The sequence below is a fragment of the Oryctolagus cuniculus genome, chromosome 10, assembly GCF_051225735.1.
Source record: "Oryctolagus cuniculus isolate XC-2025 breed Fujian yellow rabbit chromosome 10, ASM5122573v1, whole genome shotgun sequence".
Classification (NCBI taxonomy): Eukaryota; Metazoa; Chordata; class Mammalia; order Lagomorpha; family Leporidae; genus Oryctolagus; species Oryctolagus cuniculus.
In genome coordinates, this window is record NC_142876.1 from 46,019,717 (window position 1) to 46,044,148 (window position 24,432).

General features: G+C 41.0%; 2 pseudogenes; both read right to left on the reverse strand.

Annotated features, from left to right (window-relative positions):
- Positions 1-8,066: 8,066 nt before the first annotated feature.
- On the reverse strand, positions 8,067-10,317 carry LOC100348901 (tRNA methyltransferase 10 homolog A pseudogene; annotated as a pseudogene).
- A 9,101-nt stretch (positions 10,318-19,418) lies between these two features.
- On the reverse strand, positions 19,419-19,935 carry LOC103349375 (ubiquitin-conjugating enzyme E2 variant 1 pseudogene; annotated as a pseudogene).
- Positions 19,936-24,432: the final 4,497 nt, after the last annotated feature.

Here is a 24,432-nt window from a genome sequence, read left to right on the forward strand (position 1 = left end):
AAAGTGCACTGTTTTTCTTCCTTTTTTTAAAAAAAACATTTTTAAAGGTTTTACTTATTTATTTGAGAGGTAGAATTGCAGAAAGAGAGAGGGACAGACAGAGAGCAAGGTCTTCCATCTGCTGGTTCACTCTCCAAGTGACCAAAATGGCTGGAGTTGAACTAATCTGAAGCCTGGAGCCAGGAGCTTCCTCCAGATCTCCTATGTGGGTGCAGGGGCCCAAGCACTTGGGCTGTCTTCTGCTGCTTTTCCCAGGCCACAGCAGAGAGCTGGACTGGAAGAGGAGCAGCCGGGTCTCCAATGGGCACCTATATGAGATGCTGGCACTGCATTGTTTTTCATGACAAGCTGATCGCCAAAGTTTTGACAGAGGGCTCTGGTAGAGCTGAGAAGCCTCTACCAATATTAAGGAAAAAGCAAAAACAAAACAAATGGGATCTTTTTAGTCTCCACTGGTACTGATCTATGCATACATAGCAATTAATTTCTGAGGAAAGTCATTGCTGCTAAAACTAATCAGTATGATGGTTGGGAACTCTTTTCTCCTTCATGAAAAGATTTTATTCTTTCTTTTCACTAAAGCTTAAAGAGGACTTGGGATACCTTTGACTCACTGAAGAGCCATCTACTCTAGGCTGGCTTTAGAGTGATGGACAGGAAACTGTCATTTGGCTCCATCCAGAACCAGGCAGTGCGCATCAGTGCGCCTGATGCTCTGACCTACTTTGTTGGCTGAAGTCTTCCTCTGTTCCTGGGAGGGAAGCTATTTTTATTTCCTTTCATTTCTGTATACATACATGAAATACATGCATCTGCCACTCCTGAAAATACCCAGCTAGTTCTAGAGCAAAGTGGGCCTCAAGGTTATTTAATCTAAACATCTTAAAACCTCAGACACGGAGCAGGCATTGGCGCAGCAGTTAAGATGCCACTTGGGATGACCACATCCCATATCAGAGAGCCTGAGTTCAAGTTCCAGCTTTGTACCCAATTCCAGCTTTCCGCTAATGGGCATCCTGGGAGACAGCAGGTGATGGCTCAAATGCTTGGGTCCCTGCCATCCATATGGGAGAAGTGAACTGAGTTCTAGGCTCCTGGCTGCAGCCTGGCCTGCCCTCTGGTAATTCTGGACTTTGCAATAGCTGTGTAATTCTGAGAATCAGAGCAGGAGGCTCTCAGATTTCTCAGAACTCATTAGTAGAAGAACTTAGGGATTCTGGGGTCTGTAATGTTAGTGGTATGTTAAGTATTTAGCTTTATATATTTTGGGGTGGGGAAGTGGGAAGAAAGGGCATGAGGGTGAAGTGGAGGAAAAGAAAGGAAGAGATGGTACCTCCTGCTAGGTGTCAAAATAGCATAGTGGCAGGTGTTGTGGTATTGCAGGTTAAACAACTGCTTGGGGCCCCGCATCCCTTACCCGCGTGCTTGGTTTCAGTCTTGGCTACTCTGTGCTTTCCATCCAGCTTCGTGGTAATGCACCTCGGAGGCAGTGGACAATGGTCCGTGTACTTGGATTCTTGCCACCCACATGGGAGACCCCAGTGGAGTTCCAGGCTCCTGGATTTATTCTGGCCTCACCCTGGCTGTTGTGGATATATGAGGGAGTGAACCAGCAGATAAAAGATCCCTCTCTCTCTCTCTGTCATTCTTCCTTTCAAACTCTAAGTAAATCTTTAAAAAAGAGTAGCATAAATCATGGCATGTTAAAGCTTGGGGTTATGACCCTCCACGGTCACCTTCTTGTTTGATCTATGAAACCCAGAAAACTTGTCTAAATTTTTATAAGTATAGGCAGAATTGAAAAGATAGTTTATCTATGATTACTCAGAGTCTGAAGAGGGGAATACACTAAAGAAAATTAGGTCATTTCCTCGCCCTTCACAGGTTCAGTTTAGTCCCAGAAAGAGGGGAGGCTTCTGGTCCTACTCTAGGGAAAAGGAAATGATGCCAGCATGAGGCTTCTATTACCTGATAATTATTGAGAGATAATTATTAAGTGATAATTCTATGTAACAGGAAACAGCAATGGAAGATATTCCATCCTTTCTTTCCTCCAAGTTTATTAAGAAGTGAATGTTATTAGGGATCATTGTATTTTTCAAGTAACCTGCAGTCTGCTTTCAACTGCATGTAAATTTAAGTTGTTATGGTGTGGAGTTATCAAATGAAAATTTGCATCTAACATACTGGCTCTATATTATCATCCTCTGTGCCACTGAATTATAGAATGCTATAGAGCAAGTGTTGTGCAATCTAATAATGAATCCATTTGTAATGGAGAAATTTTTAATGGCTAATATGTTTCAGCCAATCTTGCTGAGGATTTTAAAGGTTTATAACCCTTGCAAATTGCTTGAGAAACAGCACTGACTCGCTTTAGATAAAATTATGCTTTTCTTCCTGCTTGTGCTCACAGAGTTTATGCTGTGTTTGCAAATTGAACTCTGGCATGAAATGCTCTGTCGTATGTTTTAATTATAAGAAAACAGACCATTCACTCTTCTCAATCACTTTTTGGCAGAAATTGTGCAATATCAGCAGACAATGACTCTTTCTCCTATCCTAATAGATTGATAAAATGTACTTCTGTCACACACTCCGTGTCAGCATAAGACAGACTGCTGGATTCCTTCTATTTTATTCTTACACAGATTACTCTGCCAAGAGAAAGTAAAGTCGTGGAGGAACCCGAGTGAAAACGCGAATTGGAAAAGCGTTATGAGAAGATGTGTGAGGGTTCTGCAGAGCAAAGGGAGAGGAGCAGGGGACAGAAGAGGACAGAAAACACGGGGAGTTGTGTACATTGGGGAAGTTCCATGTAGTACAGGAAACAAGAGAAGACAGGCAGAGGAGGCCCCACCCTAGGGAAACGAGAAAAAGTCTTTTTCTTTTTTTTAGATTTATTTATTTATTTGAGAGGCAGAGAGAGAGAGAGGTCTTCCACCCTCTGTTCACTCCCCAAATGGCTGCAATGGCGGGAGCTGTGCCGATCTGAAGCCAGGAGCAAGGAGCTTCCTCTGGGTCCCCAACGTGGGTGCAGGGGCCCAAGCACTTAGGCCATCTTCTACTGCTTTCCCTGGGCCTTAGCAGAGAGCTGGATAGGAAGAGGAGCAGCCAGGACTCTAACCCATGCCCACAATGGATGCTGGCATCGCAGGCAGAGTCTTAACTTACTTCGACACAGCGCTGGGCTGGACAATATGTCTTAAAGGAAGCCTGCCTGGAATAGAGAGAGGGTGGGTCTGAGGCTGATCCATGAGCAGCCAGGGCATTGAAGGCTGTGGAGTCACTGCCTCCGGAGCAGAGGATGAGGCTCACAGGAGCACAGGCTCCCCTGCAGTAAAGAGACCTGAGTGAGTCCTTGCAGTGAGCTGAGCCAAGCTGCCCACTATACAGCCTTCTATAGCCATGGTCGGTGTCCATGTCAGCTCGAATTCTCAGGCTCCCTTAGCTTCCCTTCTATTACTTCCATTTTTCCTTCTCTGATCAGATACACCTCACTCCATGGGTCAATTCACACTTCAGAGAATGAGAGATGTGGCCCCCAGAATTATTCCTGGAGCCACAAATGGCTTTGATAGGATATGTGGAGTCCTTGATGGATAGGAAGCAGATTTTAGTGTGCTCAAGGGAGAAAAAAAAATCACTAAATTCTCAGCTTGTAGGTTACAAATTAATCTGCAAAATAGCAGTGTGGGCATATCTCTGAGCCTCCCATCAGTGCTGACTTGTACACCTTGGTGGGGGTGGGGGGGCCCATGGGTGGTGTGACCATGTGACTCACTATGGAATTGTACTTAAAAGACTCCACACTGGCAAGTTTCATGAGTTTTCCTTTCATGGAGCCCCCTTCCTGATGCTGCAGCAGGTTTCTGACTTAAATCTTGCTTTTCTCACTGTCCTGCACATGGAATTATTCTGTGCAAAACAGGAACTGAGCTTGCCTTGTCACTGCTTCCCCGTAACAACATTGCTGTAAAAATCTCTTTACTATGAGGTTCACAGAGCTTCCAGTTGGGGAACACATCCATGCTGGGAAGGTGGCACAGCCCAGCTGTGGACCCTACAAGATGCTACCCTGTGCATCTCTTCACTAAATTTGAATCATTTAAAATATCCTTTTGTAATACATACACAATAGTAAGTAAATGGTTTTCCTAGCTTCTGTGAGCTTCTCTTGCAAATTATGGAATCCAAGAAGGGAATTGTGGGAACCTTTGGTTTGTAACCAAGTAGTCAGAAGTTATGGATAATCTGGGGGCCTAAGACTTGAGATTGGCATCTGAAGCAGGGGCAGTCTTGTGGGACTGAGTCCTCAACCTGTGGGGTCTGTGCAAATTCTGATTAATGTCAGAACTGAATTTAGTTTTTTCCGAAAAACCTTTTATTTAAGGCATACAAACTTCATACATTTCATAATTGCAGCTTTACGAACATAAAGATTCTTTCCACTGTACCCGCCTCACTCTCCCTTCCCTCTTCCTCATCCCTCTGCTATTCCCATTCTTCTTCTTCTTCTTCTTCTTCTTCTTCTTCTTCTTCTTCTTCTTCTTCTTCTTCTTCTTCTTCTTATTCTTATTCTTTTTAACTAAGATCAATTTTCAATTAACTTTGTACACATAAGATTGACTCTATATTAAGTAATGAGTTCAACAAATAGTATGAAGAAAAAAACTGTTCCTCAACAATTGAGACAAGGGCTATTCAAAGACATTGCTTCTCAAAATGTCAATTTCACTTATGTAGATTGCCTTTTAGGTGCTCTATTAGTTATCACGGGTCAGGGAGAACATATGGTATTTGTCCTTTTGGGACTGGCTTATTTCACTAAGTATGGAGTTTTCCAGTTTCGTCCATTTTGTTGTAAATGACAAGATTTCATTTTTTTCATATAAATAGATTTCTTAAGAAACCTTTTATTTAATGAGTACAAATTTCATAAGTACAACTTTAGGAATATAGATTCTTCCCACCCTACCTCCTCTACCCTCTCCCATTCCCAGTCCCATTCTCCACTAAGATTTGTTTCCAAATAACTTTATACACAGAAGACCAACTCAATATTAAGTAAAGATTTCAACAATTTGTACACATACACACAAAATATAAAAACTGAGAACAAGTTTTTTTTTTTTTTTTTTTTTTTTTGACAGGCAGAGTGGACAGTGAGAGAGAGAGACAGAGAGAAAGGTCTTCCTTTTGCCGTTGGTTCACCCTCCAATGGCCGCCACGGCCAGCACGCTGCGGCCGGCACACCGCGCTGATTCGATGGCAGGAGCCAGGAGCCTGGTGCTTTTCCTGGTCTCCCATGGGGTGCAGGGCCCAAGCACCTGGGCCATCCTCCACTGCACTCCCTGGCCACAGCAGAGAGCTGGCCTGGAAGAGGGGCAACCGGGACAGAATCTGGCGCCCCGACCGGGACTAGAACTTGGTGTGCCGGCGCCGCTAGGCGGAGGATTAGCCTAGTGAGCCGCGGCGCAGGCCTAAAAACTGAGAACAAGTTTTACAGTTAATTCTCATGGTGCAACTCATTGAGGACAGAGGTCCTGCATGGGAAGTAAGTGCACAGTGACTCCCATTGTTAATTTAACAATTAGAATTCTTATGTATGATGTCAGTGAATACCTGAGGCTTTTGACATGAGCCGCCAAGGCTATGGAAGCCTTTTGAGTCCACAATCTCTGTCAGTCTTTAGATAAGGCCATAAGCAAAGTGGTAGTTCTCTCCTCCCTTCAGAGAAAAGTATACCCTTCTTTGATGGCCCCTTCTTTCCATTAGGGTCTCTCTCACAGATCCTTCATGTGGGACATTTTTTGCTACAGTCTCTTGGCTTTTCATGCCTGAAATGCTCTCGTGGGCTTTTCAGCCAGACCAGGATGCCTTAAGGGCTGATTCTGAGGTGAGAGTGCTATTTATAGTGATTGTATTTCTATGAGTCTGCTGTGTGGGCTGCTTCCCATGTTGGAACATTCTCTCCTTTATAATTCTATGTATTGTTGGTACCAGACACTTGGTCTTATTTATATGATCCCTTTAACACTTAATCCTATCTATATGATCAATTTAACATATAATATTATCATTTTAACTCTTAAAATGGCATTATTACCATGCAGCTTAATGGGATTTGGAGTGCCATAGCAAGTTTTAACTGTACCCTTAGAAGTATGTCCATAGGGATGTATGCAGAACTGTACAGCTCCTCCCTCTCTTATTTCCACTCTTATTTTGTACTCAGATCTATTTTCTCTTGACTTTATATACAAATGATTAATTCTATGTTAAGTAAAGAGTTCAACCAATGGAATTAAGAAGAAAGAGAAAAAAAAACAAAACAAAAAACTGTTCCTTGACAGTCAAGGCAAGGGCTATTCAAGTCATTGTTTCTCAGAATGTCAATTTCACTTCTACAGGTTTCCTTTTAGGTGCTGTGTTATCACAGATCAGAGAAAAAATATGGTATTTGCCTTTTTGGGACTGCCTTATTTCACTAAGTATGATATTTTCCAGATTCTTCCATTTTGTTGCTAATGACCATATTTCATTTTTTTTTACCACTGTGTAGTATTCCACAGAGTACATATCCCATAATTTCTTTATCTAGTCTTCCATTGATGGGCATTTAGGTTGATTCCATGTCTTAGCTATTGTGAATTGAGCTGCAAGAAGCATGGTGGTGTAGAGAACTCTTTTATTTCTGATTTCATTTCCCTTGAGTAAATTCCCAGGAGTGGGATGCCTGGGTCATATGGTAGTACTATATTCAGATTTCTGAGGTATCTCCAAACTGTCTTCCATAATGGTTTTACCAGTTTGCATTCTCACCAACAGTGGATTAGGGTACCTTTTTACCCACATCCTCACCAGCATTTGTTGTTTGTTGATTTCCATATGAAAGCCATTCTAACTGTGATGAGGTGAGGTGAAACCTCATTGTGATTTTGATTTGCATTTCCCTGATTGCTAGTGATCCTGAGAATTTTTTTTCAATGTGTCTATTGGCCATTTGGATTTACTCTTTTGAAAAATGTCTATTGAGGTCCTTGGCCCATCTCTTAAGTGGGTTGTTTGTTTTGTTGTTGTGGAGTTTCTTGATCTCTTTATATATCCTGTTATTAATCCTTTATCAGTTGCATAGTTTGCAAATAATTTCTCCCAATCTGTCAATTGCCTCTTCACTTTCCTGACTGTTTCTTTTGCAGTATAGAAGCTTCTAAATTTGATGTAATCCCATTTATTAATTTTGGCTATTATTGCCTGTGCCTCTGTGGTCTTTTCCAAGAACTCTTTGTCTATGCCAATGTCTTGCAAGATTTCCCCAATGCTCTCTAACAATTTGATGGTATCAGATCATAGATTTCAATCTTTTAGCCATTTTGAATGGATTTTTGTGTAAGGTGCAAGGTAGGGGTCCTGCTTCATACTTCTGCATGTGGAAATCCAGTTTTCCCAGCACCATTTGTTGAAGAGACTGCCCTTGCTCCAGGATTGGTTTTAGCTCCTTGGTCAAATATAAGTTGGCTGTAGATGCTGGATTGATTTCTGGCATTTCTATTCCATTCCATTGGTCTGTCTGTTCATCTGTTTTTGTACCAGTACAAGGCTATTTTGATTATAACTGCCTTGTAGTATGTCTTGAAATCTGGTATTGTGATGCCTCTGGCTCTGTTTTTGTTGTATAAGATTGCTTTAGCTATTCGAGGTCTCCTGTGCCTCCATATGAATTTGAGTATCATTTTTTCTCTATCTGAGAAGAATGTGTTTGGTATTTTGATTGGTATTGCATTGAATCTGTAAATTGCTTTTGGATGAATGAACATTTTGATGCTATTGCTTCTTCGAATCCACGAACATGGAAGTTTTCCCCATTTTTTGTGTCTTTTATTTCTTTCTTTCATGTTTTGTAATTCTCATTGTAGAAATTTTTGACACCCTTGGTTAAATTTATTCCAAGGTATTTGATTGTTTTTGTAGCTATTGTGAATGGGATTGATCTTAGAACTAGTTCTTTCTCAGCTGTGGCATTGTCTGTGTATATAAAGGCTGTCGATTTTTGTGCATTGATTTTATATCCTGTTACTTTGCCAAACTCTTCTTTCTAGGTATTCCAGAATAATCTCAAACACATGATTAACAGCCAAAACTTTTCCGCTATTCATCTTCACAAAATTTCCAAGGGGGAGCTGTGTGTGGTCAATTCCATAATATGATTCTTATTTATATGTGATTCCTTGTGATGGTTGTGATCTACTAATCCTCCAATCACATAAACCTTTGATTCATCTAATTCCTCCAGTACATTAGGTGAATCTGATGTCAGATAAATCAAGTCTTTTTTAATGAGTTCAGTATAGTGCTCTGGTTTGATGTTGATATCCTTCCAGTTGACCCATCCTTTGTCACTTTCATCCATATTCTTTTTCAGCTGGCCTCCATGGCTTGTCAAGTAAAACTGCACAGGATGCAGTGCACATCGGTTTTCTGCATAACATCATTGAATCTGCTTATGAAGTTCTTTAATATCCTTTAATACCATCAAGTCATCAAAACTGCAGTCAATGACAAGGCAGAGTGTGCTGTGAACAGCATGTCTTTGCACACGTTTTCTGTCATTTCCATCTGAGTTTGAGTCCAGTTGACATTGTTGCTCTAATTTTTTTCTCTTGCGTTTTTCTTTCTGTTTTTGTTTGTGGAGTTCTCGTTGTTCCTCCCACTGTTTCTGTTTTATTAGCGTCTTCATTTGTCTTTTAGATATTGGTTTAACCCCTTCACCTTCTGGCTTCTGGCTCTCCTCTTGACCTTCACCTAAGTCTTCCTTTCTTTCAGCATTAGAAGTCTCACTATGAGAAACAGTGACTTGATCAGCTCTTGTCCTGACAGTTGATGTACAATGTAATACTTTATCCATTTTAGTATTTTTTTTGTTCTAGTACCATTGGTTGAACTCTGTAATTAACACACAATTATTCTTAGGTGTTTAAATTTTAACTGAAAAGTGATCCCTGTTAGGAATTTGGGAAACATTATGCTGAGTGAAATAAGCCAATCCCAAAGGGACAAATACCATATGTTTTCCCTGATTGGTGACAACTAACTGAGCACCAAAAAGGAAACCTGTTAAAGTGAAATGAACACTATGAGAAATGGTGACTTGATCAGCCCTCACCCTGACTGTTGATGAGCAGCTTAATATGTTATCCCTCTTAGTATTTTTTTTGTTTGTTCTACTTAATACTTTTGGTTGAATACTGTAATCAATACACAATTCTTCTTAAGTGCTGAAACGTAACTGAAAAGTGATCACTGTTAAATATAAGAGTGGGAATAAGAGAGGGAAGAGATGTGCAATTCGGGACATGCTCAAGCTGACTTACCTCAAACAGTAGAGTTAGAAACATACCAGGGGATTCGAATTCAATCCCATCAAGGTGGCATGTACCAATGCCATCTCACTAGTCCCAGTGATCAATTTCTGTTCACAATTGACCATAATGATAGGACTAAGAACCAAAGGGATCACATAAACAAGAATAGTGTCTGCAAATACTAGCTGATAGAATAAAAAAGGGAGAGAATGATCCAACATGGGAAGTGAGATACACAGCAGACCCATAGAATGGCAGATGTCCTAAACAGCATTCTGGCCTCAGAATTAGCCCTTAAGGTATGCGGATCTGGCTGAAAAGCCCATGAGACTATTTCAGGCATGGAAAGCCAAGACACTCTGGGGAAAAAAAAAAACCTAAATGAAAGATCTCCACGAGTGAGATCCCAGTGGAAAGAATGGGTCATCAAAGAAGGAGGTACCTTTCTCTGAAGGGAGGAGAGAACTTCCACTTTGACCATGGCCTTGTCTAAATATGATCAGAGTCAGTGAACTCAGGAGGCTTCCATAGCCTTGGCAGCTCATGACAAGAGCCTAGGGTGATTTCTGAGGCCATAAACAAGAGTGTCAATTTGTTAAGTCAACAACAGGAGTCACTGTGCACTTACTCCTCATGTAGGATCTTTGTCCTTAGTGTGCTGTACATTGAGATTTAATGCTATAACTAGTACTCAAACAGTATTTTTCACTTTATGTTTCTGTGTGGGAGCAAACTGTTGAAATCTTTACTTAATGTATGCTAAACTGATCTTCTGTATATAAAGAGAATCTTGATGTGAATGGAAGGGGAGAGGGAGTGGATAAGGGGAGGGTTGAGGGTGGGAGGGACGTTATGGGGGGGAAGCCATTGTAATCCATAAGTTGTACTTTGGAAATTTATATTCATTAAATAAAAGTTTAAAAAAAAGTGCTGGTGACATTTCAGATGACATTTGGTGCCTCTTGCTGAGGTGTTGATGGGGAGCAGGAAAGCTCGCAGAGATAAGCCTTTCTGGAGTGTTCCTTGACCAGGTTTTTATGTCTTCATGGCTCAGTTTATGTTGGTTGTATGTGTCCAGGAATCTATCCATTTCTTCTAGGTTTCCCCATTTGTTGACGTACATCTCTTTTTAGTAGTTTCTGGTGATTCTTTTTATTTCTGTGGTGTCTGTGGTTGCATTTCCTTTTTCATCTCTAAATTTGTTGATTTGAAAGAAAAGATTCTAAAACATGCTCCAGAGAAACACCAAAAACACCAAATCACATTCTGTTTTTGCTCTTGTTTTCTATATCCTTGAGGTGCATTGATAGTCCATTTATTTGGTGCCTTTTCAATTTCTTAATGTAGGCATCAATTGCTATAAACTTTCCACTTAACACTGTTTTTGCTGTATTCTGTCAGTTTTGATATGTTGTATTGTTGTCTTCATTTGTTGCCAAAAATTTTTTGATTTGTCCTTTGATTTATTCTATGAGCATATTTGTTCAGTCTCCATGTGTTTACATATGTTCTGGAGATTCCTGAGTTGCTGATTTCCAGCTTTATTGCATTGTGGTCTGAGAAGATGCGTGGTATTATTTCAATTATTTTGAATTTGCTGCAACTTGCTTTATGGTCAATCATAGAGAAAGTTCCATGCACTGGTAAGAAAAACGTATATTCTGTGGATGTAGGGTGGAAGTTTCTGTAGATATCTGCTAGGTCTATTTGGTCTATAGTGTTAATTAACTTTGTTGTTTCCTTATTGATTTTATATCTGGTAAATCTGTCCATTGCTGAAAGTGGCGTATGGAAGTCCCCCATTACCATTGTGTTTGAGTCTGTATCTCCTTTTAAATCCTTTAACATTTCTTCTAGATGGCCAGGTGCCCTATAATTAGGTGCATATACATTTATAATAGTCACATCTTCCTGTTGAATTGATCCTTTTATCATTCTATAGTGTCCTTCTTTGTCTCTTTTAGTAGTTTTTGTGTTAAATTCTATTTTGTCTAATGTTAGTATGGCCACCCCAGTTCTTTTTTGGTTTTTGTTAGCATGGTTTATTTTTTTTCATCCTTTCACTTTCAGTCTGTGTGCATCTTTGTTGTTAAGATGTATTTCTTTTTTTAAAATTTTTTATTATTTATTTATTTTTATTTTTGACAGGCAGAGTGGACAGTGAGAGAGAGAGAGACAGAGAGAAAGGTCTTCCTTTGCCGTTGGTTCACCCTCCAATGGCTGCCACGGCCAGCGCACTGCAAGCAGCGCACCGCACTGATCCTGAAGGCAGGAGCCAGGTGCTTCTCCTGGTCTCCCATGGGGTGCAGGGCCCAAGCACTTGGGCCATCCTCCACTGCACTCCCTGTCCACAGCAGAGAGCTGGCCTGGAAGAGGGGCAACTGGGACAGAATCCGGCGCCCCGACCGGGACTAGAACCCGTTGTGCCGGTGCCGCAAGGTGGAGGATTAGCCTAGTGAGTCGCGGCGCTGGCCAAAGATGTATTTCTTGTAGAAAGGAAATAGATGAATTGTCTTTCTAAATCCATTCAGCCAGTCTATGTCTTTTAACTGGGAAGTTGAGACCATTTACATCAGGTTGACTGACTATTTTTAAGTACACACTTTGCCCTGCCATAATTTCTGTAAATAGTCCTCATTTTGTATTTTGGCTTTCCTTTTTGCTTTTACTGGGTCATTTTCTGCGTTCATCTTCTTTTGTAGTGCTGTTCTTACTTCTGTGTTTCTGTGTGTAGCATGTCCTGGAGCATCTTTTGTAAGGTTGGGCAAGCAGTTACAATTTCTTTCAATTTCTGTTTGTTTTGGAAGACCTTTATTTCTCCTTCATGCATAAATGAGAGCTTTGCAGGGTACAGTACACTGGGTTGACAGCTTTTTCTCTTAGGACTTGGGATATATCTCACCATTCTCTTTTTGCTTCTAGAGTTTCTGATGAGAAGTCTTCAGTGGGCCTAATTGGACTCCTGTGCATCCTCTGAATGTGATTTGGCATTTTGGGTGTTTCTCTCATGCATATTTTAGAATCTTTTCTGTTTTACTGTGGGGAGTTTTATTACAAAGTGTTGTGGTGAAGATCTTTTCTGGTCATGTCTGTTGGGAGTTCAGTATACTTCCTGTACTTAGATGTCTCTTTCTTTCTCCAGATTGGGGAAGTTTTCTGTTTTATTTCATTAAGAAGGCCTTCTAATCCTTTCTCTCTTTCCACGCCTTCTGGAATTCCTAGGATCCATATGTTGGGTTGTTTGATAGAATCTTGTAGATCTCCAACTGTGTTTTTTAGTTTTCTAATTTCTTCTTCTTTTACTTGGTCTGGTTGTAATCTTTCCAGAAATTTGTGTTCTAGCTCTGATATTCTTTTTTCTGCCCCATGTAATCTGTTGTTAAGGCTCTCCACTGCACTTTTTTATTTGATTTATTAAATTCTTCACTTCTAGTATTTCATTCTGACTTCTCTTCAATATCTCAGTTTCTTGGGAACACTTTTCATTTAGATCATGAATTTGCTTCTGATTGCTTCTAAGTTATCTGACAATTTTCTGAAATCCGTTTCTGGCATATCATTGATCTCTTTGTCTTCACTTTCTGTTATTGAAGAGCTGTAGTGTTCCTTTGGGGTGGGTCATTCTTATTTTGGGTTTTTCCTTTGTTTTTCGGCATTCATGTATTTTTTTCTTTTTTTGTCTGGTTACTTTTCTCTTTAATTTGTGTTTGTGCTTGTGGTGAGGTTTCTGTCAGATATGAGCTGCTTTGTGTCTGTGAGTTGCAAGTGAAAGCATGTAGCCCCACCTACTGGAGCCCAGCTCACTTCTCAATCATGGTGGGGGTGATTATGAGCTCTGGTGCACTGAGCTCCGCCTACTACGGCCCAGCTCGCTTCTCACTGGTGGATGGAGTGAGCTTGATTTTTTGTTATTCAGGACTTCTCCTTGTTGTACAGCTTGCATGGTGGGGAAGAACTTACTCTGAAATGTTGTGGTCCTCGTTCCTGGATGAGGGGTGTGGTGAGGTGGCCCCGGCAATTGATGAGCATGTACATGGGAGTCAAAGGCAGTAGTCCCCTACTTACATTTGAAAATGTGAAAAAGCAAAATGGCTTTTACCAGCCAGCTGCAGGTGCAGTTGTGGGGAGGGATGTAGATAGGCAGGGAGGTGCCTGACCTCATTTTTCCTCTATACCTTCTATTTTTTCCCCTATGGAACTTCAAATGAAGTTTGCCAAACTACCCCTCCTGCTGCTGTCTGTAGCTCCATGGACTCACAATTTCCCATCTAACCTGGTCCTTTACCAAGGGAGGGAAGAGGGAGAGAGAGAGGGAGGGAGAGAGGGAGGGAGGGAGGGGAGACTGAGAGGAGGGAGGGGAGACAGGGAGAGAGAGAGAAAGAATTTTTCATTCATTGGTTCTTTCTCCAAATGCCTGCAATAGCCAGAACTCAATCAGGGTGAAGACAGAAACCTGCAATTCAATCTCAGTATGTGGGTGGCAGGGACCCACGTACTTGAGTCATCACCTGCTGCCTCCCAGGCTGTACATTAGCAGGAAGCTGGAATCAGAATCAGAGTCTGGCCTTGATCTCAGGTTCTCTGATATTGGATGCGGGTGTTTCAAGTGCTATCTAATTGCTGTGCCAAACATACCCTATCCCTAACCCCAGTAATATTTTAACCAAAGTCTTCAGGGCTATGAAGTGAATGATTTAGTGATGGGATGTGGGAAGGCTAGGAATATGTGCTTATGCCAATTAAAAAAATACAATTGAGATGAGTGTTTCACTTAGTAGTTACGATATGCACTAAGACATAGTGCATGCATACATAGTGCATAGACCTAGTCCTACATCAGAGAGCCTGGGTTTGATTCCTGGCTTTGGCTCCGGAACCCAGCTTCCAGCTAATGTGTTCTCCAGGAAGTAGCAGATGATGGCTCAAGTATGGGATTCCTGCCAGCCATGTGGGAGACCTGGATTATGCTCTCCTCCTAACTTTGCTCTAGCCATTGCATGCATTTGGAGAATGAATCAGAGGATAGAAGTTTTCTTTCTTTCTGTTCCTCTGTCTCTGCCTCTCAAATGAATAAGAATCAAGAAAAATATATAATTATGCTCCCTCTCATCTTTTAATGAATTTGAAAAACAATGACAGGAATTATATGAGGCTTAAAGAATACCACAAATCTTCCAAAATACAAGACCTCTGGTGTGCTGAGTTGAAACGGATCTTCCTGTATTCCTGTCCTGCCTCATATCTGAAGTTTTCTCATCCACTGCCACAGCTTAGTAAGTGCTCGTCTCCCCAGCCAGATGGAGAAGCCCAGCTTGCCACCACTCCCAGCCTCTGCAGAACACCTCGGGCTCCCAAGCTCATCTCCAAGAGCAATCCTGACCCTTCCCTGGCACTCTCCTTGTTCGCTGTTCAGGCCCACCAGGGAGCTCCAGGAATGGAGAACTTGCAGAAAGATTGAGAAAGACACACAGGGAGCCCATTCTTTGTCCTACTCTCCCCAAATTGGCAAGTCTATGTTTCTCAAGGAAAGCAGAGTCAGAGATGGTGAGGGGAGGCTCATACCCTTTTTAGTACTGTTTTCTGCTCTTCATGGAAGGAAGACAGCATGAAAACAGGCCCTGCCCTCTCCCCAGCGGCACACAGGCACTCTTCCAAGGAAGATGACCCTCTGTAGACCACTCTTCAGATTTAAAGCATGAGCACACAATAAACCTACACTTCCTCTAGCTTTTTCCTGCAGTTTTAAAAAGTTCTTGCAAACAGTAGAGCTGTGTATAGAAAGTAAACAAAATTAGGCATTCATGGAACTTAATTATATTAAAATGAGATTCCTGTCATGTGGGAAGGCAGTTTGAGAATAGAAACCTGGGAGAAAGGAGTGCCATTTAAGGCAGGATGGGGGCTCCCTATTAGAGAGGAAGGGTAAGGGCTCCATGGCTACCACAACCAAGTAGCTGGAGGCTCCCGAGTATATTCAAATGGCTCTTATTTATTTTGAAAGATTTATTTTATTAATTTGAAAAGCAGAGTTATGGGGGGAGGGGAAAGAGAGAGAGAGAGATCGATCTTCCATCTGCTGGTTCACTGCCCAAGTGGTCATCATGGTCAGGGCTGGGCCAAGCCAAAGCCAGGAACCAGGAGCTTCATCCAGGTCTCCCATGTGGGTACAGGGGCCCAAGCACTTGGGCCATCTCCTGCTGCTTTTCCAGATGCATTAGCAGGGAGATAGATCAGAAGTAGAACAGCTAGATTTGAACCAGGTCCCCTGTGGGATGATGCTGTTATTGTAGGTGGCAGCTTTAGCTGCGATACCACAATACTGGACCTGGCCTTTATTTATTTTAAAAGCAAATTTTTATTTGTTTTTATTTCTTAACTGACACATAATATTTGAACATATTTATGGGATGCAGTGTGATACTTCAATACATGAATATAATGTTAAATGATCAAATCAGAGCAATTTGCATTTTCATCTCCTCAAACCTTTATCATTTTTCCAGGTGTTAGGAGTGTCATGGTATCTTCTAGTTATTTTGAAATATGTCATAAATGGTTGTAGACTACAACTACCCCACTATCATATCAAACACTGGAACTAATCTCTCCTACCTGAGTATATTTTGGTCCCAATTATCTGATGTCTGACGACTCACTCCTTAGTCTCTAGAGACCACTTTTCTCTCTTCTTCCATAAGATCAACTCTTGTCATTTCCGCAAGTCTGTTTTTATTTCTACCAATGCTTTTTTTTTTTAGTTAGAGAACAATAGATTCCCCACACCATTTAATTATAACAGAATTAAGCCATAATGAAATAATTTGGATCTTAATTTTTCATGCTGAGAAACAGGCCATTTTGCTAATTCTATAATCATATCAACAAACCAACAAATTAGTGTTGATTCAATTTGTTAGAGAATTTGGGCTCTGACTTGAGCAGCTGGCTGTCGTCACTTGCCAAATTAATTGTAATGAATGATCTAATTTCTTAAGTAAATGAATTTGAAAAAGAAATCTTGGATTAAATAGGTTTGTAATGAAGAGGCAGAATTATTAGTTTACCCTCTGTCCTGTTACAGGTACCCTGGGAATCCTGTGTTGGGACCTGCAGCTCTACTAACAAATGTCACTTTGTAATGAGACTTTTTTTTTTTATCATATTTACTGCCAAAATTTGCTGGATGAAACAGCTAAAGTATAATAGGGCAGCTTGACTTTGAGGGCAAAATGTTGCCTTTGATAAGTAAATGTGGTTGGCTTTTTACTTTCTATTTTTAGAGGACTGGAAGGTTAGGCATGTGTTGGCAACTGGAGCCCTGAACGCCTGACCCTGTTCTCCTGATCCATTTACTTTTGATCACGTTCTGTTTGTCCATAAACAGAGGAAGGCCACAGGCCTACATCTCTGGGACAGCGGGACAGCAATGGTAATAAGACGTGACCATTACACCATCATCTATAATAGTGATGACTGTTAGTGGTAGAACACCTTCCTGCCTTTTCAATTTTAATGAAAATGCTTTTATGTTTCTTATTTAAATGTTTACTACTAATTTCCAGGAAATAACTTTCTACATGTTTGGAAGATTCATTTTATCTTAAACAGAGTTGCTAAATATGAACAGTGACTAGTTGAGCTTTCTAACACCAATTAATACAATCCTGTTTTTGTTCTCCTTCAGTGTAATAAATAAATCATGCATTTCTAGTGTTCAAACTGTTCTTGAATTCTAAATCCAACCCTATTTGGTTACATTATCCTTTACTATATTTGCTAGATGTGATCAGCTATAAGACAATTTGGTGGGGAAGGCGTTTGGTGTAATGGCTAAGATACCATCTGGGGCACCTGCATCCCATTTTGGATTTCTGGGTTCAAGTGCTGGCTCTACTGCTGATTACAGCATTCTTCTAAGGTGCACCTGGGAGGTAGAAGGTGATGGCCCACGTGGCTTGGCTCCTGACATCCACGTGAAAGACCTGGATGAAGTACCTGGCTTCTGGCTTTGGACTGGATCCGTCTTGGCTGTTGCTGGAATTTGGGGAGAAAACTAGTTTATGGGAGATATATGTTCGTTTCACTGTCTCTCTGCCTTATAAATAAATGAATTCTTAAAAAAACACAATTTTTTCTGGCTTGTTTTTTTTTTTAAGATTTATTTATATATTTGAAAGTCAGAGTTACATAGAGAGAGAGGAGAGGCAGAGAGAGAGAGGAGAGAGAGAGAGAGAGAGAGAGGTCTTCTATCCAATGGTTCACTTCCCAGATGGCCACAATGGCCAGAGCTGCGCTGATCCTAAGTCAGGAGCCAGGAGCTTCTTCTGGGTCTCCCACATGGGTGCAGGGGCCCAAGCACTTGGGCCATCTTCTACTGCTATCCCAGGCCATAGCAGAGAGCTGAATTGGAAGAGGAGCAGCCGGGACTAGAACCGGCTCCTATATGAGATGCCAGCGCTTCAGGCCAGGGTGTTAACCTGCTGAGCTATAGCGCCGGCCCCTCTGGCTTGTATTTCTAAGTGAACATGATCTTCAGTTATTCTGTATTCTGTTTTTTTAAAAAAACATTTTTTATTTATCTCCTCCTCTCTCATTTTACAAAGGTATAGTTGACAAATTAAAATTGTATATTTGAATGGTGTACAGCATGATGTTTTGATACATGCTTATATCTTGACATGATTCACTTAATTAACATAACCATGACCTCCCAGAGTTACTATTCTGCGGTGGGAACATTGAAAACTAACTCTTAACAGTTTTCAGACATACAGCACATTATTGTGAGCTGTAGTCACTTGCAGCTCGGTAGATCCCTAGGGCTTACTTCCCCGGGCTAACCGAACCTTGGGACCCGTAGACCAACATCTCCCCGTTCCCTGATGCACTCCAGTCCCAGCCTCTGGCCACCACCAGTGTATTTTCCACTTCTGTTAAGTTTGACTTTTAGATTGCACATGAAGGCGCTATCGTGCAATAGTAGTATTTTTCTCTCTGTGCCTATCTTACTTCACTTGGCATAATGCCTTCCTGCTTTGTTCATGTTGTCACAAATGACAGCATTTCCTTTTCTTAACGGCTGAATAGTATTCCATTGTGTAGAGGAAGGGATCTTCACAAAGTTCATAGAAAACCTGTATTATAAAAAATGATGTGGCCGGTGCCACAGCTCACTTGGCTAATCCTCCAGCACCCTGGGTTCTAGTCCTGGTTGGAGATCCGGATTCTGTCCTGGTTGCTCCTCTTCCAGTCCAGCTCTCTGCTGTGGCCCGAGAAGGCAGTGGAGGATGGCCCAGGTGCTTGGGCCCTGCACTCGAATGGGAGACCAGGAGGAAGCACCTGGCTCCTGGCTTCGGATCGGCACAGCGCCGGCCATGGCGGCCATTTGGGGGGTGAACCAATGGAAGGAAGACCTTTTTCTCTGTCTCTCTCACCATCTAACTTTGCCTGTCAAAAAAAAAAAAATGATGCATGCATTTCAAAAATGTTTTGGATCAAAATAAACTCATCTTTTAATCCCATTTTCTACTAACTTTTCGAAGTACTCACATTAAAAAACATTTTCTGGGGCTGATGTGGCATAGCAGATAAAGCTGCTACCTGCGATGACAGCATTCCATATGGGCACTGGTTCAAGTCCCGGCTGCTCTGTTTCCAATCCAGCTCCCTGCTAATGTGCCTGGGAAAATAGCGGAGGATGGCCCAAGGCCTTGAGCCCCTGAACCCATAAGGGAGACCTGGATGAAGCTCGTGGCTCCAGGCTTCAGCCTGGCCTGGCCTAGCCCCAGCCATTGCAGTCATTTGGGGATTGAACCAACAGAAGGAAAACTTCTCTCTCTGTCTCTCCCTCCCTCTCTCTCTGTAACTCTGCCTTTCAAAATAAATAAAATAAATTTTTAAAGAATAAAGAACATTTTATTTTTTGATGGTATAGCACAACATGTATTTCAAATGGATGAAATTAATATTATTTACAGCATCTTAAGATAAAGTGCCTTTGAATGAGACCTTGCTTTCCAGTACTTTGAGGTCTATAATATGAATCTAGAGCATTTACTGCTGTGGAAGACGAAGACTACTTAAATTGAACGAGGGGAGGGGAAGGGCCTGTGGCTTTCCTATTTGGTCATTGCAGTGACACTGTCTTTCAGGTGGCTGAGGGACTTCCATATTCTCCTTAGACATCATTTGGTGCCATAGCTCTTGCAGGGCGACTGTAATTCTATGTGAGTTCTGCCCTTTTGCTAGCACTGCTATGTCTCTTGGGTCTATCACTGTGTTAGAACTATTAACTCCATTAATATTAATTTTTGTTAAAATTGTTCAAAGGGGGTGCTTTTGGGTATTTAGGCCCGCATTCTATTTTAAGGTTATTTATTCAGTTTTCATAAATTGTTCCCAGAGGCCTAGTTGCGATCCCTGTGCATCTTGGAAGTGTCATGTCTTCATATCATTGTCTAGACCCCAGCTAACTGTGCCATCTCCTACTCCTTTCTGGCCCCCTTTGAGTTCTCCCAACGTTTGGAAATTGTGAAGGACTTTTCACTCTTGAGCCTGTGGTGGCTGCCATCTTGCCAACATTTTCTTTTTTCACTCAACTATCGATGGGTACTCAATTTAATTCCATAACTTGGTTTTTGTGAGCAGCGCTGCAATGAAGATGGGAGAACAGATGACTCTTCCATATACTGATGTCTGTCATTTGGGTAGATACCCAGAAGTGGGATTGCAGGATCATGTAGTAGTTCTCTTAATTTTTTGAGGAACCTCCATTCTGTTTTCCATAATGGCTGTATCAGTTTATGTTGCCACAAGAGTGTACAAGATTACCTTTTTTCATATCCTTGCTAATATTTTTATATTCATCTTTTTGATAATAGACATTAAAACAAGTATGAAATAACATTTTATTGTGGTTTTAACTTCATTTCACTGATGACTAATGATGTTGAACATGTTTCACATACCTATTGGTCATTTAAATATTTTCAAAGTTCTTTGCTGATTTGTAAATCAGGTTTTGAATTTTCTTACTGTTGAGTTTTTTGAGTTCCTCATATATTTTGGATGTTAACCCCTTATCTGTTTTGAGTTGAGTTTTATGTATCAAGTGAGGTAAGTTTCATTATTTTTCTGCATGTGAGTATCCAGTTTTCCCAGCCCTATTTACTGTGTGTTCTTGACACTTTTGTTGACGACCAGTTGACCATTGATGCATGGATTTATTTCTGGTCTCTCTCTTTGGCTCCATTAGTCAGTTTGTCTGTTTTTATGCCAATGTCATGCTGTTTTGATTACTATAGATTTGTAGCATATTTCAAAACCAAGTAGTGTGGTGCCAGCAGCTTTTTTTCTTCCTCGAGAATACTTCAGCTATTCAGAGTCTTTTGGTTTCATATGGATAGGAATTTAAGCTTTTTTTTTAATTTCTATAAAACATATCATCTGAATTTTGATAGCAATTACGTTGAATCTGTAGATTGCATTGGGTAGTATGGACATTTTAACAGTATTCACTCTTCTAATACATGAAATATCTTTCCATTTATTTGTGTCTTCTTTAATTTCCTTAGTTAATGTTTTATAATTTTAAGTGTACATATTTTTTCAACTTTTGGATTAAATTTGTTCCAAAGTATTTTATTTTTGATGCTACTTTAAATAGGATTGTTTTCTTGAATTCTTTTCTAAAATAGTTCATTGTTAATTTCTAGAAATGCTACTGACTTTTGTAGCTTTATTTTTGCACCCTATAATTTTGGTACACTCATTTGTTCCAACAGTTTTTTTGGCAGAGTTTTTAGGATTTTCTCTATATATTACACAATCTTGAAATGGAGACATTTTTACTTCTTCCTTTTACCAATTTGTATGACTTTCATTTCTTTTTCTTGCCTAATTGCTCCTGCTTGGATTTATGGTACAATGTTGCATAGAAGTGGAAAGAATAGGCATCGTTGTCTTTCTCCTGATCTTTGGAGAAAAATTTTCAGCTATTCATCATTGAATATATGTTAGCTATAGGCTTGTCCTATATGTGGCCCTTATTATATTGAAGTACATTTATTGTATACTATATTGAAAGTTCTTGTAATCATGAAAGGTTGCTGAATTTTGTGAAATGCTTTCTCTGCATTTATTGTAATGATAATATAATTTTTTAAATATTTATTTAGTAATCAGTGAGCATTTTATGGAGAAAGCAAAAATATACACTCCACAGAGCAAGGCCTACTTGGAGGGGAGTGGCTCTGACTCTGAACTGCATTTAACATTATCTACATCATTTAATGAAAGGGGAGGTACAGTCTAATTGAAGGGAGGTATGTGATCACGTAGTTATTTTGCCTCCTTCCATTAATACAGTGTATCACATTTTTTTTTGTTGTGCATATGATGAATTATCCTTGCATTGGAGGGGTAAATCTCACTTGATCATGCTGAGTGATCCCTTTAAAGTATTGTTGAGTTGGGTTTGCTAGTATTTTGTTAGTAATTTTTGCATTTGTGTGTAATTGGAATATTGGCTGGTCATTTATTTTTCTTGTGTCCCAGAGTAATGCTAGTCTTGTACAATGAGTTTGGAAGTGTTTTCTCTTCTTAATGTTTTATAAGCGTTTGTAAATGATTAACATTCGTTCTGCCTTTTATGCCTAATAGAATTCATCAATGAGGCCATCAGATCCTGGGCTTTTTTTGTTAGGAGATTTTTGATTACTGATTCAATGTCTTAATTTAATCCATTCAAGCTTCCTATTTTTCCATGATTCAATCTTGTCAGATTGTATATGTCCAGGAATTTATTCATTTATTTTAGGTTACTCATTTTGGGGCATATAATTATGCATCATAATCTCATATCTTTTTCATTTCTGTGGTACAAGTTGTAATATCTCCTCTTTCATTTATAATTTTTAAAGTTTGAGTTTGGTTTTACTATTAATAAGTCTAACTGAAGGTTTGTCAATTTTTTTCATTTTTTTAAAAAGCCAATTCCTAGTTTTATTGATTTTTTTTCTATTGTTTTTCTAGTTCTTATGTCTGCTCTTTATCATTTCTTTCCTTCTGCTGGCTTTGGAGTTAGTTTATCCTTCTTTTACTTGTTCCTTTAGGCCTAATGTTAGGTTGCTTTTAGTTGAGATTTTTTCCTTTCTCTTACTGCAGAAATTTATCACTATAAGCTCCCTTCTTAGAACTGCTTTTATGACATCCTGCAAGTTTTGCTATGTTGTGTGTGTGTGTGTGTCCCTATTTTGTTTAACATTTTTTTTTCATGTCCCAAAAGGGTAATTTTCAAAAATTATGTAAGACTTGGGGCCTGTGCCGTGGCACAGTAGGTTAATCTTCTGCCTGCAGCACTGACATCCCATATGGGTGCTGGTTCTAGTCCTGGCTGTTCCTCTTCCAATCCAGCTCTCTGCTATGGCCTGGGAAAGCAGTAGAAGATGGCCCAAGTGCTTGGGCCCCTGCACCCACATGCACAACCAGAAGAAACTCCTGGCTCCTGGCTTCAGATCAGCACAACTCCGGCCATTGTAGCCATTTGGGGAGTGAACCAATGGACAGAAGACCTTTCTCTCTGTCTCTCCCTCTCCCTGGCTGTAACTCTACCTCTCAAATAAATACATAAAATCTTTTAAAAAATGATGTAGGACTGTCTGTAGTCAGTAATGATCAGAGTCTAAGACCCTCCCAGTTCACTCAGGTCCACACCTGCCTGTTCCACAATCTCATGAGCAAGGGCTACTCCCAGTCTTTCCAGGCAGGGGCTCCTGCACCTGGATTCAGGGTTGGGAATATGAACTTTCCTGTGTGCGCATCACCCACAAGTGGTCTGGGGGCTCCGTGCAGCAGCTCCTCTTTGTAGACACTCGCAGGTGTACCAAAATGGAGCCTCAATGTCGCTTCCCCGAGTGAATCAACGGCAATGGAAGTAGTACACCAGGAGACTTCTGTTCTACAAGTGCTGTCTGAAGTGAGATGGCCGTGTTCACAGGTGATCTGATAGATATTTTCCCTGTAGTCACTGAAGATTCTCCAAAGAAGAAATATTAGAGCATAAAATGACACCAGGGCTGAAAAGGACAAAATCCCTAGCACAGAGGATAAACCACAGAGGGTCTTCCCAAGGATACAAATGGAAGAAAAGTGAAAGAAGATTCCAGGCACAGACCCACTGTTGTGCATCTATTTAGCACATTGCTGTGTGATAGGAGGGAGGTGGAAGTCATGCTAAAGTCTCTGGCTAATGCCCTCAGCTCACAGGGCAAGGGTGCGAGGCAGGCACAGTGAGACAGGACAGTCCGTAGAGCTGCCAAGAGTAGCCCAGCTGGGAGGGACATTTGTCCAACAGTGCTGGAAGTAGAGTGGCCCGTCAACCAGTTAAGGCCTTTTTTTCTTCTTCTTTAAACCAAGGGAACAGTGGGAGAGAAATGCCCAGCAAACTCCAGGAATACGATTCAAGGGCACTGTGTAAGGAAGGAGGCTGAGGTTTGGTTCCTGGGTTCATCTGACGCAAACAGCAGAGCGAACTCCTGCAGGCTGCCCCCCCCTGCAAGCGAAGGATGGAGGGAGAAGGAAGAGGGAGTGGAACACTAACGTTCCCCAGGCTCAGCAAGCCTGCACCAGCTGCGGCAAACCTCTCATGTTTTTGAAATTGTAACATGTCATAATTTTCTAATCAGCAGAATCTGTTATGTTTTAATTTTAAAAAGTTAGTTGGGAGGCCAGCACTGTGGCATAACGGATAAAGCTGCCGCCTGCAATGCCAGCATCCCTTATGGATGCTGGTTCGAGTCCCAGCTGCTCCACTTCTGATCCAGCTATGGCCTGGGAAAGCAGTAGAAGATGCCCCAAGCCCTTGGGTCCCTGCACCTGCATGGGAAACCCGGGGGAAGCTCCTGGCTCCTGGCTTCAGATCAGTGCAGCTCCGCCCTTTGAGGCCAACTGGGAAGTGAACCAGCAGATGGAAGACCTCTCTCTCTCTCTCTCTCTCTCTCTCTGCCTCTCCTCTCTCTGTGTGACTCTTTCAAATAAATACATATTAAAAAAAAAGTTAATTGGAAGC